This window comes from Rhinatrema bivittatum, chromosome 9, assembly GCF_901001135.1.
Source record: "Rhinatrema bivittatum chromosome 9, aRhiBiv1.1, whole genome shotgun sequence".
In the NCBI taxonomy this organism is placed as follows: domain Eukaryota; kingdom Metazoa; phylum Chordata; class Amphibia; order Gymnophiona; family Rhinatrematidae; genus Rhinatrema; species Rhinatrema bivittatum.
Genome location: NC_042623.1, coordinates 196,367,898 through 196,383,137, shown reverse-complemented (window position 1 = coordinate 196,383,137; position 15,240 = coordinate 196,367,898). Strand labels below are relative to the sequence as shown.

At 43.1% G+C, this 15,240-nt stretch overlaps 1 protein-coding gene across 7 annotated transcripts in view; it reads left to right on the top strand.

Moving 5' to 3' along the window:
• PID1 (phosphotyrosine interaction domain containing 1) overlaps nucleotides 1-15,240 on the top strand; it is a 267,723-nt gene that overhangs the window by 61,893 nt on the left and 190,590 nt on the right. Inside the window, exon 1 of one of the 7 annotated variants that reach the window (XM_029616375.1) lies at nucleotides 12,213-12,320. The exons of the other annotated variants lie outside the window; for them this stretch is intronic. The gene's annotated coding sequence lies outside the window, so the exon portion shown is untranslated. Of the gene's footprint in view, nucleotides 1-12,212; nucleotides 12,321-15,240 lie in introns of those variants that run through there. 7 annotated transcript variants of the gene reach the window in all.

The following is a 15,240-nucleotide window of genomic DNA, read 5'->3' as shown; positions in this document are numbered from 1 at the left end:
CTTTTGTGCAACAAGGATCCCCACCCCACTGCACTTATCATTCTTCATGGCAAGAGCAAAATACCTATTTAGAAATTTAGTGGATAACATTAGTTTAGTATTCCTTGCTTTCAAATGTGTTTCCTCACAAAAAAAACAAAAAATGTTCACTCTCAACCTCTCAGATTCTTTCATCAATAGTTTCCTTTTACATGGGAGAATTCCAACCTTTAGTATTTAAGGATATTAGTTTTATAACCACCATCTTACAACAGGCATCATACTCCCCAACTGCTTGCCCAGCCTCACAAACCACCTTCCTTCACACCATACATAACCTTGAGCCCTTAAAGCCCCAACAAACAGCCATCTGGATAATGATACCCCAGTCACCTCCCTCCTTGAGGAACAACCCCATCCAGAAAGGTACCTAGCCCAATACTCCATGTAAAGTTCCACTCAAGAGCCCAACATAACGCAAGCAACTAATATTCATTCCACCTCCCCCTTTCACCTGAATATTTCCACATCATATAGCAGATGCCTCTAACAGCCCCTTGTAACTCTACCTTCCAAATCCCCCATAAACAGTACCCCAACATTTCCCATAGCTGATCAACACAAAGTTCCGTGCTCACACACTCGCCATGCCAGATGATGCTTCAGAAGTTGCCTGCTTGTTCCTGGTACTCTTTGCCACTTAGGCAGGTCATCTTTCCTTCTCAATTGAGATGCAGTGGCCCCTGTCATCTTCCCTGTGGGCACTGACACTCCTGCGCTGTGCAAGAACTCTGTTGCCTCAGGCATTGTCTTCACTTTAGTCGATTTTCCTTGCACTGAGAACTGAAAGCAGAATGGGAATAGCCAATGATACCTGATTTCTTCTTTTCTCAAGACTGCTGGGAAATTCAGAAATTCTCTGCATTTCCATATAGTAATTATGGACAAGTCTTTTTGGTTTTCCACAAACCCTGACCCACTTTTCTGGCCATTGCTGCCACCTTTTTTTTTTAACCGCAAAATTGTGGAAACATACTACAATGTCTCAGGGTAAATTCCCCTTTGCCCACCCAGGGCTTCTATGTGCTCTTTCAAGTCTAATGTCTGGTATAGTTTCAGCTGTATCCTCTAGCACAAGTAGCTGTGTGCAATTACTTGTTACCACTTTAAAGCAATCTGTATGCTCTGACAGCTCTTGCACCCTATGAAACCTGAGATTTGACTGGCGAGATGTATTTTCTAGGTCTTCCAGGTGCTGGTCCATGTTGTGTGCCGCCTTATTAATGTCAGTTACTTCCTTGCACTGCCTGGTTGTCAACACTCGCTTCTACCTCCTCCACACATCTGTCCAGATCTGTGACCTCCCCTTGGAGCTCCATCACCATTGCCCCGAATTCTGATTTTATATCTTAGCACAACTCCGCAAACCACCACCGGAATTCTGACCTGCTCGACACACCCTCCAAATCTTCGCCGTTCTCAATGCCCCCACGTTCCCGGCCTACCTCGCCTTCACCTTCTAGGCCAATCACCTGGATCACTTCATGGTTGGTAAAAGAGAACTTTTTCAAATTAGTTTTTCTTTTAACCTGTGACAACGTAACAGAATGCTCTGAATCTCAGGCAGTGCAAACAAGGGATATTAATACTCAGATTAAGATTGCAACCTCAGGGCTTGAGTAACAGGATTAGGCCACCATCTTCTCGGATTACTTTACTTCCTCCAGCTGGTGATTATCTTATCTGATAAGGTGAACATGTGGATAAGGCTACAGCCAAAGCCACTTGGGTACCTAGGAAGAGGAACGGTCAACAATAAAAAGGAGGTAATAATGGCTCCTGTAGACCGCACCTTCAAAAGGATATACATAGATGGAGGAGATACAGAGGGTAGCTACTAAAATGGTCAACAGTTTTTGTTTTAAAGCATATTGGGACAGACTTAAAGATCTAAACATATATACCCTAGAGGAAATGCAGAATAGAGGAGATATGATAGACATTAAATTCCTCCGAGATAGTGCACAGGAGTTGGGCTTCTTTCCATGGAAAGACTCTGGAATGAGGGGTCATGAGATGAGGGTGAAAGGGGGTAGACTCAAGAGTTATCTGAAGTAAATGTTTCTTTACAGAGAAGATGATAGTTGCATGGAACTATCACCACCACCTCCCAGTGGGAGGTGGTGGTGACCAGAATAGTATCTGAATTCAAGAAGGAATGGGATAAGTGTAGAAAATCTCTCAGGAAGTGGTAGGGATTGTAGAGCTGAGCAGTTGATGTGGATGGGCAGACTAGACAGGCTATATTATCTTTTTCTGCTGTCATATTTCTGTACATTATGCTCTCTCTCCATCTGCTCACAGACATTTCTAAATAGCCTAATTTTCAAACCTATTTGCAGAACTGGATTTGCACGTGTAAGTGGACACACAGAGATTTATCCTAGTATTTTATAAACTGTGCAGTGGTGACTGTAGTTTATAAAATAATGCATAGTTTGCTTGAATACTTGCCATGCAATGAAAGTGCTTACTTTCTCTATCTATTTTTATAAACATATGTGCGTGTATTTTAGGTGTGAAAAAAATATAACATGTACACTTAATAATGATTTATACGTGAAGGTATGCATTTTATAAAGTATGCACAGATACTGTTTTGAAAATACTTGCATGTGCACTTGAAATGACTAGTTTGCCTATTCCTCAGCCAGTTCACCCAGTCTGTCTCCCTTTTACCCAGACCCTCTAGCACTTCACCCTGAACCACCACCAGTTCACCCAGGCCTCCCACCCAAAAACTGCAGACAAGTCCGATTTTTTTTTTCTTTTTTCAGTTAGCAGAAGTCAAATTGTATGAATAAGTTTGATCATTTCTGTGCTTAAATCTCTTACAGGTCGATCCAGTAAAGTTCAGTTGAAGATTTCTCGTCTGTAACGAGCTCGCTGCGCACAATTCGGACGCGTAAGGCAAACCAGCGATACAGTCTCCAATTTTGCGCATCCGTAGTGCTTCTTAAAACAGACGCGTAACCCTTCCCGCACCCGGCATGTAAATGAACGAATTAGCTGTATAATGAAGGAATTAGCTATTCCCCTCCGATACCGTAAGGCGCGCTCAGGTTCTCTCATTAGTAACGCACTGTTTTGCCGCGGCCGTAACGTGTTAGTTTACCGCCTCCCCCTAGTAGGAGTTAGGACTGTGAGTCTAGTAATAAATCCATCGACACCGCTTAAGATACTCAAAAACAATAAAACACAATTTAAAAAAAAAGCGATACAGAGATGATCGAGAAAATGTAATGATGTGGGACACATAAAACCTGTCAGAAGAAAAAATAAAAAATTTTAAATACCTGTCGGAGGGCCGCGTGGGTCCAGGCGGCCGGCGTGGGTCCAGGCGGCGGGAGCCGGGTGGTCGCGTGTTAAGTCTAGGCCGCGGGCGGGTGGGCGCCTGTTCCGGGCGGCGGCGGCGGGGGGACACGCGTTAGTTCGAGACAGCCGGCGGGCGGTCGTGTGTTAAATCTAGGCCGGGTCCGCACAGGCGCGCATTCACTGCCGGTGGGGGCTGCCTCTCCCGGCAGTGAATGCGCGCCTGTGCGACCCCTGCGATTGGGCGCTCAAGGCGTGACGTCACGGCATGTGACTGCCTTGAGCGCCGAATCGCAGGGGTCGCACAGGCGCGCATTCATTCATCCAGGCGGAGGAGCCGGTGGCGAAAGCAGCCGGCTCCTCTGCCTGGATGAATGAATTCATTCACTGCCGGGAGAGGCAGCCCCCACCGGCAGTGAATGCGCGCCTGTGCGGACCCGGCCTAGATTTAACACGCGACCACCCGCCGGCCGTCTCGAACTAACGCGTGTCCCCCCGCCGCCGCTGCCGCCACCCGGAACAGGCGCCCACCCGCCCGCGGCTTAGATTTAACACGCGACCACCCGGCTCCTGCCGCCGCTGGCCGCCTGGACCCACGCGGCCGTCTGAAACTAACGCGCGTCCACCCCCCGCCGCCCGGAACAGGCGCCCACCCGCCCGCGGCCTAGATTTAACACGCGACCACCGGCCCCCCGGATCCCGCCGGCCGCCTGGACCCACGCGGCCCTCCGACAGGTATTTAAAAATTTTGATTTTTACACTTCCTGGTACCTGTCATTTCAAATGTCATTTGAAATGACAGGTGCAAAGTGATGCACATAGTGATGCACATAGGACAAGTGCAAAGTGATGCACATAGGGAAAAGTCACCCCACATGGTAGTTACATGATGATAGGTTCCATATTAGGAGTTGCCATCCAGCAAAAAGATCTGAGCATCATAGTGGACAGACAATGCATTGAAATCGCTGACTCAGTGTGCTGCAGCGGTCAAAAAAAGCAAACAATGTTGGGCAGTATTAGGAAAGGAATGGTGAATAAAACGAAGAATGTCATTAATGCCCCTAAAATCGCTCTAGGGAGCACCGCTGTGGAATGGAATACGCAGATAAAACTGAAAGTTAGAGAACTAACCAAAAGGGTTTACCTAGAGTACTACCAGGGATAAAACCATGGGACCCTGCAACGAACAATTTTTGCTGATCTGGCAAAAACACAGACTGGCATAGAGAATCAAGAGCACAGGGCGCCAAAACCACAATTCGATGACTCTGCAGAAAAAGAGAGATTGAGGGGACCCACAAATAGATGCATGGTATAATGGCATGCATTGGGATGCTCAGTGGAGGACAGTCAGGATTTTGGAAGCTTTGGTATGGATTTTCTGTGTCAGGTTCCATCAGTTGGTGGCATCCATTTGTGAGGACTACAATCCTGCTTGTTCTCTGAGGAAAAAAAGTCTTCATTTGGTCCTATATTCACATGTTATACCTGCTGCAGGATAACCTCTGCCCCCTGTGCTGTGGGCCAGTTCTTGTTGTGTAGAGGCTGCATAAAATAAATAAATATTTATTTATTTAAACGTTTTTATATACCGTCATTAAGTTATTCACCATCATAACTGTTTACAATAGGGCACCTATATCAAAGGAAAATATATCTCATAATTTACATGAGTGGTGCCATTAGAATTCGGTAACAAATATGAGTTTATATCAAAAGACATTACTGTGGATGAGTGTTGAGTAGAGTTTCATTCTGTAGGTTGACTATAGTTAAAATAGGTTGAACTAATTCCATTAGGGGCTGGAAAATAGTCATTGGGTGCTTTTACTTACACCAGAAGCATAGCCATGGGTTGGACTGGGGTTCTGCACCTTCTCACTTCTGGCTGAGGCCCCCACCCCCTACCAGCTAGGTCATGTCCCATCTGAGTCCACTCCTTAAAGTTGCAGCAGTTAGAGGGAGGGCTTGTAGACATCAGAATCACTGCCTCCATGATCCCCTCCTGCACCTTTAAGGAGGCTAACGTGAATGATAGACACCATTGCCCTTGAGCTAGACATATAAAAGTTTGAGGCCATCAAAGTTTTTGTTTACTTTTGGCAAGTAATTATTTATCCCCTACTCATCTCAACCCCTTCCAAGTTCAGGAATGCTTGGGCTAGGTGGAAGTTCTTCAGCAGCCTAAGATATTAACTGTCTAAAGTAGTTATTGCTTTTAGTTATTTGCTTTTGTATATTTGTTTAAAATATTTTATTATATTTGTATTTGTAAATTATTTTGAATAATTTGGAAACAGTCAAATACGTTGAAATAAATCAATCAACGAAAACATGCTAAGCTTGGCCATCTACTGTACAATTTTCTTTTTTCGAAGCTGAAGATGCAGGAGAAAAGAGCTTGAGCTTAAAAATGAGAACTCTTTTATATTTCATTATTAATTTAATATGAGTGTATATAGTTTGTTTACTGCATTCCTGGTCATTCAAAGGACCACCCAATGCGGGTTACAATAATTCAAAACATATATAGTCAAAATAATATAATCAAATACATCATAAAATAATCAAATGCTAAAAATACATGTCATAATTCATACAAATTTAATAAACAATACATAAAGCCTCAGCTACCCAACAGCCTCACAATAGCTTATTCATTACAGATTACATGCCTTTTCGAGAGACATTACAGAGGAAAACTTATGAGGATAGTAAGGGAATTAACAGGTAAAATGTATTCAGAAAAAAATGCAAAATAAGCAATTAGCTTAAAAAAAAACCCCTGCCACTCCCTGCAGAAGTTACCTATTTTTAAACTTATTTTGCATCTTTTTACCATTACTGCCCTCAGAGAATTTCCACGGTAGTAATTATTTTGACACTGTATTTTTTTTTAATTATTGTAAATCATATTGAGTGGTTCCTTTGATGAACCAGCAATGCAGTTAACTATATATGCTCATATAAAATGTCTAATGAACTATAAAAGAGATCTCATTTTGAATCCCAAGCTCTTTTTTTTTTCTGCATCTTCAGCTTTTAAAAAAAAAAAAAAAAAAAGAGAGAGAGAAAATTGTGCAGTACTGTCCCATATTGCATGCAGATAGCCAATACTGGTTATAGGGGGCATAACCATACATTCAGCATGGCTCTATCGTAGTCGCCCATTACAATATCCAACAATACAGGGAAACGCTATGAAACCCACTGCCGCTTACCTCTTGTTCCACCCTCCGGTGAAACCCGAATCCCACCGCTGCGTGCAGTACACTACATTCTTAGGACATAAAGACGTGAGAAGTGAAATCATGACTAAGCATTTGACTATAGAGGAAATCATGACTAAGCATTTGACTATAGGGGAACTACTGAGGAGAGGGTAGCACTTCCCAAAGAGCAATTGGAAAAACAGCTGCTCCTGCAGTTTTATAGTTTCTAGGAATTCCAAGAGCAATGTAGTGTACGCAGAATAGGTGGGTCCTTAGATAAGTGATTTAATGTCGCAATCTGACTGGCTGAGCACCCAGCCCTTGGGAGGGATCCCAAAATCTCTTTAGCTGCTAGGCAATGCAAGGATGAGATGGCGTTTCTAAATCCGAAACTTTTCAGTAAACTTGCCATGTGAGCTAAAGGCTGTTTTCATGTTGTGCAATCTGAACTCTCCTTGGCCTTTTATTGCGTGCATGAAGATTAAACATTGGGTAGTACCCATAAGCTTGTTTATCTCTTTCCCAGTTAGAACCATTGCTTTAAAGACTATTCATCTACCAGTTGTGCAGCGTTAATTGTAGCATTGCATTATAGCCATTTCTCTTGCATCTAGTCTTGGAATAGCTTAACCGAGTTGATTGATTTTGTTGCAAACCCAGCCTTTATTTTATGTAGCTTCATTGGTCTAAAAATCACAAGTTTTTATATCAGTCACGATTCTCGTTAATGATAAAAAACCAAAACCTTTCAGGTAGATTTTAAACGCGTTGCTCGTGAACGGCCCCATGCATTCATAGGAGGGCCGCACACGAGCAACGTGAATTTAAAGAAGCTGGGAAGTACGGGTGTGCACAACTGTGCATGCGTCAAGAATGAGGAGGCAGAAACGGGGCAGGGAATGGGTGCTTCAGGATGGGGACAGGACCAATGCGCATAACCCCTACATTTTGCAAGGCTGAACATGGCAGCGCGCTCCATGTTACCTGCGTAACTTTACTACTGGTCCTGGCGAGGCGCGAGTCTGCAGGTTTTGGGCCAGAGGGATCCTGAACACCAGGCGGGGGGGCGGAGAGAGAGACTCTGTTAGAGAGACAATCTGACACTCTGTTTCCAATTATAAGAGGGGCACTTTCAACTCGGGGTGGGTTTTGGGAAAGGGCGCTGTTACATTGGTCTGCCTAGGGCGCAAGGGTCTGTACTTGCACACACGATCTAAAATTAAGCGTATTTTTTGCCTGCGTGCCCACTACCCGGCTTTATGGACGCATGCGCACTCCTTTTAAAATGTACCTGTTTGTGCACTATTCCTTGCATATTTTAATTGTTCTGTGCTCTCCTTATGACAGTGATGTGTGGGGTTTTTTTTTTCTACTTGTTCTCTTTGCTCTGAAGCTTTCACTTTGTATTTGATGGATCGATGTAATTTAAATCTCATTTTGGTTGAATACAGATGAGGAGGTCACTAGTCAAAAAGCAAATTCACGAACTTAGCCAGTCAAACCTGGGATTTAAATGTCCCCACACAGGCCAACCACGTTTTAACCGGATACAAAAGAGGTAGTGTGGGGACATTTCAGGAGTAATGTTATCCAGCTAACTTAACCAATATTCAGAGTTATCTGGCCGAGTTAGCCAGATAAATCTAGGGGGCCCATGCAATTAAAAAGCGCCCGCTTTCTTAATGGGCGCATGGTGTCCGCAAGGGGTCGCCATGCTATACCCAAATTAGGGGATCGCACTAGTAAGGAGGCGCTAGGGTCACTTGTGCGACCTTAGCGCCTCCTTGCTAACGCAACCCCACATGGCTGCCGGTTACTGGCAGATGGCCGGTTATGAAAACTGATGCCGAGTTTACTGGCGTTGGTCTTCATAACTTGGCAGTCTGCTGAGGTTGTTTTTTGTTTTTAAGTTAAAAAAAAAAAAAAAAAGTACAGAAAATCAGTTTTTTTTTTTCCTACTATACCAAACTGGGTAGTTTAGTATTTAACCGGCTTTATTCAGAATAAATTTAGTTATTTATTAGCTGATAAAGGGGGAAAAAAACTGGGCCTTCAGGCCCCATTTCTGCCCCCGCCCTCACACCCCAAATATTAAAAAAAAAAATAAAAAAAATACTGTGGGCTAGCGTCTGATTCTTTCCTAATACGCTCAACCATTACAAAAAAAAAAGTAGGTTTTAATAACCTGAAGCTGCCTCCGTCCCCTTCTGCACAACGTTACATAAAAGTTCACTGAGACCCTGTCGCCCTCACCCCATCCACCCACAGCTTCAACAACACCTTCCCCCCTCCCACTGCCCTGGCCCTTTCTCCAAACCTCAGGCAGGAGCGTAGCACAGTCTTAATCACTCCTCACTGCCCTAACAACACTGGAAGTACATCTTAGCCTAGGAATGCGCACGGTGACGTCCACATCAACTAAGACAGGGAGCAGAAAAATTACCCAGGCGAATTTACTTACACATTTATTGGAAGAGACTTGGGGTAGGCGTTCCACTGAGTATACCTAGCTGACGTTACCTGGGTAACTTCAGGATACTGTTTTCTCCAACCAGCTTTAGCTGGCCAAGTTTATTTTGGTCCGTGCCGAACTGTGTCAGCCGGATAAATGTCAGCAGCATCCCTAGAAATACCTCCTACCCTGCCTCCTTTTTATCCAATTAAATTTTGGCTGGACGGTGACTTACCCAGCTAAAATATATCCACAGAGAAATTAATGCCTAACAAAAAAACAAAAAACGCAAGGATCCTATATCCTGTCTGTTTGCTTTACCTTTTCCAATACTATAAACTCTACTTATTCTTCAGTTTTATCCTCAGTTTTTCCCATCCCTATGTAAAGCCACTGTGCTAAAGTATGTTAAAATCGGATGCTAATGCATGTTAATTAGCTTGCATTAATGACCCATGTTAACGAGATGCAAATAGATTTTGCATCGATTTCTTCATGTTAATGTCCACAAACAAGCATTTTTTTAAAAATCTCTAGATCCTTAGCAATGTTGCTAATGAAATTTATTGAAAAGAGCCAGCCCTGGTACTGACATCTGAGGTTACCCCACTGAAGGACGCAGTTGACCACCACTTTGTGTCCTGCCACTAAATTATTTTCCCCACTCATTTTGCCCTAGTTCATATTGTCCAGCTTGGATTTACTAGTCTTTAAGATAGGACAAGCAACAAGGAGCACCTCCCCCCCCCCCCCCCCCCCCACACACACACACTTTCCCAGTTAGGCTAGAAGAAGCTCTCTCTCCTCGGCTGTAGTTTCCTCCCTCTACTAGGAGGCGGCTGCTTACACTGGCAGGTGACTTTTATCGATGGCTGACAAAGTAGAAGAGAAAAACAGAAAAGCATCTGAAGTTTGACCAGGTCTGATGGGATGTTCTAATAAATTAGTCTGCTCCCGGTTAGTTTGGCAATTTTTTTTTTTAAACAGATGCTCATGCAGTTTTGAAAATTGCACAGTGTACATTGTTCGATTATTTATTTTTATTGTTTTAATTTAAAAATATTATGACCGCAAATCCTTCAGTACTCCTGCAGTTCCAATCAGCTTCTTTTCTTTTAATGTATGCTGCTTGAAATTTGTTTTTATTTACATAGGATTGGGCAGCATCCTGGTTTGATCAAAACTGCTCCGTGTATCTACGGTTTTAAAAACAAACATGAGAAACTATTTAAGACTCTGGAGACAGAGTTCTTATAGATCCAGAGGGCTTTTATCTCTCCTGGGATTATAGGCTGTATCCAGACCTGACTTCTCTTGCAGGAGTCTGCAGTGTAAGATCAAACACAGCTCTGTTATTCATAAGATCTGGGAATGCAAGTGGCTTCCAAATTTTGGGAGAAGGTTATGCGTCACGTGGGAGACGGTAGCTTTGGTCGATGAATTAGCAGGGAACCTTTTGCTTTGCGTTTTGCTAGAGAAACATAGGGCAAGTAAAACCTGCCTTTTTATGTGTTTACTACTGTTGGGTGTAAGGAAAATTGTTGCAGTGCATCAGTTTAGGGAATATATTCTGTCAGTTTGGAGAAATATGAGCTATAAGTTTAGTTTTACAATTGAAATTAACCCAAGAGCAAAATGCTGAACCTTCCCAGGTTTTTAGCAATTTTTTTTTTTTTTTTTAAATATAACATGATTCCTGGAAATGTGCAGAATATTTTGCAGCTCAAACGCCTGGACGTCACAGATTTACAGTGTTGTGGGGTTAGTTTTTGAGGCAAAAGGTTATGCGGACAGCATTATGTTTAAATTGTTCACATTTTGAGTAAAAGCCATGCCAGTAAAGCTGTGGACCTGGGGTGTGCATTATGTTTTTCCCACTGAGGTGATTAATCTCCGGTGAATGTACAGTGAGTTTGATGCACGGCGTGCGATTAAATGACCCGGGGAGTTTAGGGGAGGTCGTTCTCTAGCAGGCATGCAAGTCACAGCGGCTGCCGACTTCGGCGTAAGCGAGTAATAGGGCAAACGCCTGGCAATATTACCCTTCACGCAGCATCCTCGCATAACATATGTGGTGCAAACGATTGGATGTTTGTGCATGAGAGTCCTCTAGTGAAATCTCTTCGCTTGCTGATGTTTGAGCTACTTTCTGCTTATAAATAAGTCTGTCTAACAAAAGAGGGAGCAAAGTTTCTATACCAGCCTTAACACAAAAAGGAAACAGTGGGTGCTATATACCATGAGGGGTAATATTAAAAAAAAAACAACAAGCAGAATAGTTATCTGACTAAAGGTAGCTGGATAACTTGCCCTGGATATTCAGTAGGATTAAATATTCCACAGATTATTCTCTCCTACTGCTACCTTTTAGCCAGATAACCAAATCTAACAGGTTAAGAACATAAGAAATTGCCATACTGGGTCAGACCAAGGGTCCATTAAGCCCAGCATCCTGTTTCCAAAAGTGGCCAATCCAGGCCATAAGAACCTAGCGCCTCCTTATTAGCGCAGGCCCTCATTTGCATACTGAATCCACGTGCCCAGGAGAGTGGCCTGGGTGCGCGTTGGGAGAGTGGGCGCTCGCCTCGAAGCACCGGCTCTCCCGCGCAGTTCGCTGAATCGGCCTGAGTGCTAGTTCAGACTACTCTAAAATACACCTGGAGTTATCCAGCCTAGGTAGCCAAGGTTATTCATGAATAACTTTGCCCTGCTCTGGAATCTGCCCCCGCCCCCATGTTTATTTTATCTGTCTGAAATGTGGCCAGTCAATGGGAGGAACATATTTAAACAACCAGATTTGTCCTGCTAACTTTGGGACATAGCCGGACAAATCCTTTTGATTATTGACCTCCCGTGTAATTGAATGACAAAATGATTTTTGAACCGAGAATTTTTAAAACAGAAATACGTTTACTGCAAGCAATAGCAGTGGACAAGTGATTATATTTATTGCCATTTGAATAGGGAAGGTGTTCTATTTTTTACAGATGCGTTTCTGCCTTTTCCCCCCAGTGTAAATAGGGGTTGTGGTCAGCAACATTTTATGGATTTTATTTTAGTATTTTTAATTATTTTATTATTCCGTTATGTATTATGATTGTTTGTTTTTTGTTTTTTGTTTTTAATTTATCTTGTTTCTAAACTGGGGACTGCTTTGGTTTCTTTTTTTTTTTCTTTTTTTAAGAGAAGGGAAGACTTGACAAGAATAAAACAAGCTGTCCATTCGTCCCTCTCCCCCCACAAAGAAGTGATAAAGCCACAGATTTGTAATCATACATGCAGTCAAACATTTTCGATATTAGGTATGTTGAAAAAGTGAATATTAAATAACACCTTCTTAACTTTAGAAACTGTCAGAGAAGAAACTTTTCCCAAGTTCTGTTCAATGCAATTAACTGGCATTTCCATTTCTCTGTTTTTCCTTTGGATTCTATTTAATATCTTCTGTATATTTCTTTATTTCTTTATTTATAATTTCACATTTGAATTACACATACAAGAGTATCTTGTTACAAAAAACACAGTGCATCATGTGACAGGAAAACCCCCCCACCAAAAGACAGAGAAACACATTGGGGCGGATTTTAAAAGCCCTGCTCGCGTAAATCCGCCCGGATTTACGCGAGCAGGGCCTTGCGCGCCGGCGCGCCTATTTTCCATAGGCCTGTCGGCGCGCGCAGAGCCCTGGGACTCGCGTAAGTCCTGGGGTTTTTTGTCGGGGGCGGGGCCGATCGATGCGGCATTTTGGGGGCGGGACGCGGCGTTTCGGGGGCGGGCCGGGGGCATGGCCGCGCCCTCCGGAACCGCCCCGGGTTGCGTCTCGGTGCGCCAGCGGCCTGCTGGCGCGCGTGGATTTACGCCTCCCTCTGGGAGGCGTAAATCCACGCGCGCCTCTGGGAGGCGTAAATCCCTGGACAAAGGTGGGGGGGTTTAGATAGGGCCGGGAGGGTGGGTTAGGTAGAGGAAGGGAGGGGAAGGTGAGGGGAGGGCGAAAGAGAGTTGCCTCCGAGGCTGCTCCGATTTCGGAGCGGCCTCAGAGGGAATGGAGGCAGGCTGCGCGGCTCGGCGCGCGCCGGCTGCCCAAAATCGGCAGCCTTGCGCGCGCGAATCCAGCGTACTTTTGTTTGCGACTGGTGCGCCAACAAAAGTACGCGAATGCGCATTTTTTAAAAATCTACCCCATAATAAAGAAACAAAATTAGTGAACCATTGTCATCATAAATCACTTCATGGTGAGAGAACAATTAGCAAACTTATATAAAGACATCCACAAATCTAGATCAATAAGGGCCTACCAAACTTTGGCCTCGATTCATCATTTTGCTATAATTTTTGCATGAATAGCGCCTGCGATTTAAAAAAAAAAAAAAAAAAAGGGGGGGGGGGCGCATGGTTAGGATCATTTTTTTGAGTTACCGCAATGTGCGCTATTTTTAGCCCTTGCATACGTATTTACCGTAGTGAAAATTTAATTTATTGCACCTACAATATTTCCACTTTGCAAGCCATGTTTTGGGCTGCTCCTGAAGAGAGAGGGAGATCAACCTTGAGGTGAGGTTTTGGTGGTGTGCTAGGGTTTGGGAGGCAATTTTACATGCACAGTTAGAGGTACGAACAGCCCAGTACACATCAAATCACATCAAATCTTCGCTGGAGTGAGGAAAGGTACACACAGATGAGATTTGTACAGTGAACTCTCGCCCTAGCTTGATAGCACTCTGGGTTTTCCCTATATGCTTCACCTTGCTCTTCTCCACGTTAAATTTCATCTGCCATTTGGATGCCCAATCTTGGTTATGCATTAATTGTTCCTTTAATGTACTTGTATGGCTTTAAGTTCCTTTCTTAGCATTGTCTGTTTTTCATTTGGCTGGGCGAAAGACTCATTCCTAATAAAAGCAGAACCACCATGACTTGTCCATCCATTTGATTTATCGGAATGATACAGTTAGATTTATTGGAACGAAACGGACCTTTGTAAAAGTCACTTGTAATTACTTCTCTGATGCTTGGCACCTATGTGCCACGCTAACTTGTAGTCTCTTGGGCTGTATTTTGTTATCACAAATACCTTAATGTTAAATATTCTTTACTAGGAAATATAACTAGCTTAAACATTGAAATCCTAGGTCGTTTTGAATAAACTTTATTCTTAAATATTTTGTTTCAAGTAGTCACAAATATTACCAGTTTCTTTACTCTTCAACTGCTAATAATATATGCAGAATCTTTTATGGCCTAAACCATGGAAATATTATCTTAATTGAAAAATATTAGTTCTTGACACTATTAAGTGGTTTGGTAAAATCAATGACATTGGAGAAATGGAACATCATTCATGACAGTGCAGCTTTAAGCATGTAAGGATGGTTTGGGCTAATGATTTTATATTCACATTCAGTCTTTAGTTCATATAGAAGTTTTCTTTAATATTTTATTCAAGAAAGATCATCTTTCCTTTGAGAGAAGCATGAGGGCAGAAGAAGATACTCGACTTTTGAATTTGCACTGAGGGACGGTAACGTTTAAACAGGCACGTGTTCTTCAGCCCACGTCCAGGGACACGGCCATTTTATATCAACAAGCGCATATGCACATGTTATAAAATGGACTGACTGCACTATATGTGTGCACAATTTTAAATAATGAATGCTTATGCATGCAAATGCTGCTTCTACCATGTAAGTGGGATTTTAGTAGACGTGCCCAGACGCCATTTCCAATTTTCCCAGTTCATTCCCAGTTCACCTAGGTAAGGGATAGGACTTCTAAACCCCTCTAGTTTAATAGCCTCCCTTCTCTCCTGTTAGCCCCGACCTTTAAATCTCACTGATCTGCCTATATCTTTTTGTTTTACTACTTACACCCCATCCATAGCAGAAGTAAAGTTACGAGGTAGGAGACCCTGGTGTGCGCCTGTGCACTGAAAGTATTTACACGCAAATTTCAAGGTGAAATCCAGAAATGCCCATTCCCCGCCCCTTTTTCAGAACTTTTCATTCGTGCGTGCAGCGGGAGGTAATGCGCATACACGGGTATGCGTACCTTTTGGTGCGTACTGGCCTTTTAACATTCACCTTTTAGTGTGTACAGTTGGAGATATTTGCATAGTCTTATGAGTTCAGCTTTCACAGCAAAACTATGCATTTTCAAAGAAATGAGGCAGGTTTTCTCCACCATTGCTTTCCATCTCTGTTGATTAACTGCATGTGCTATTATCCA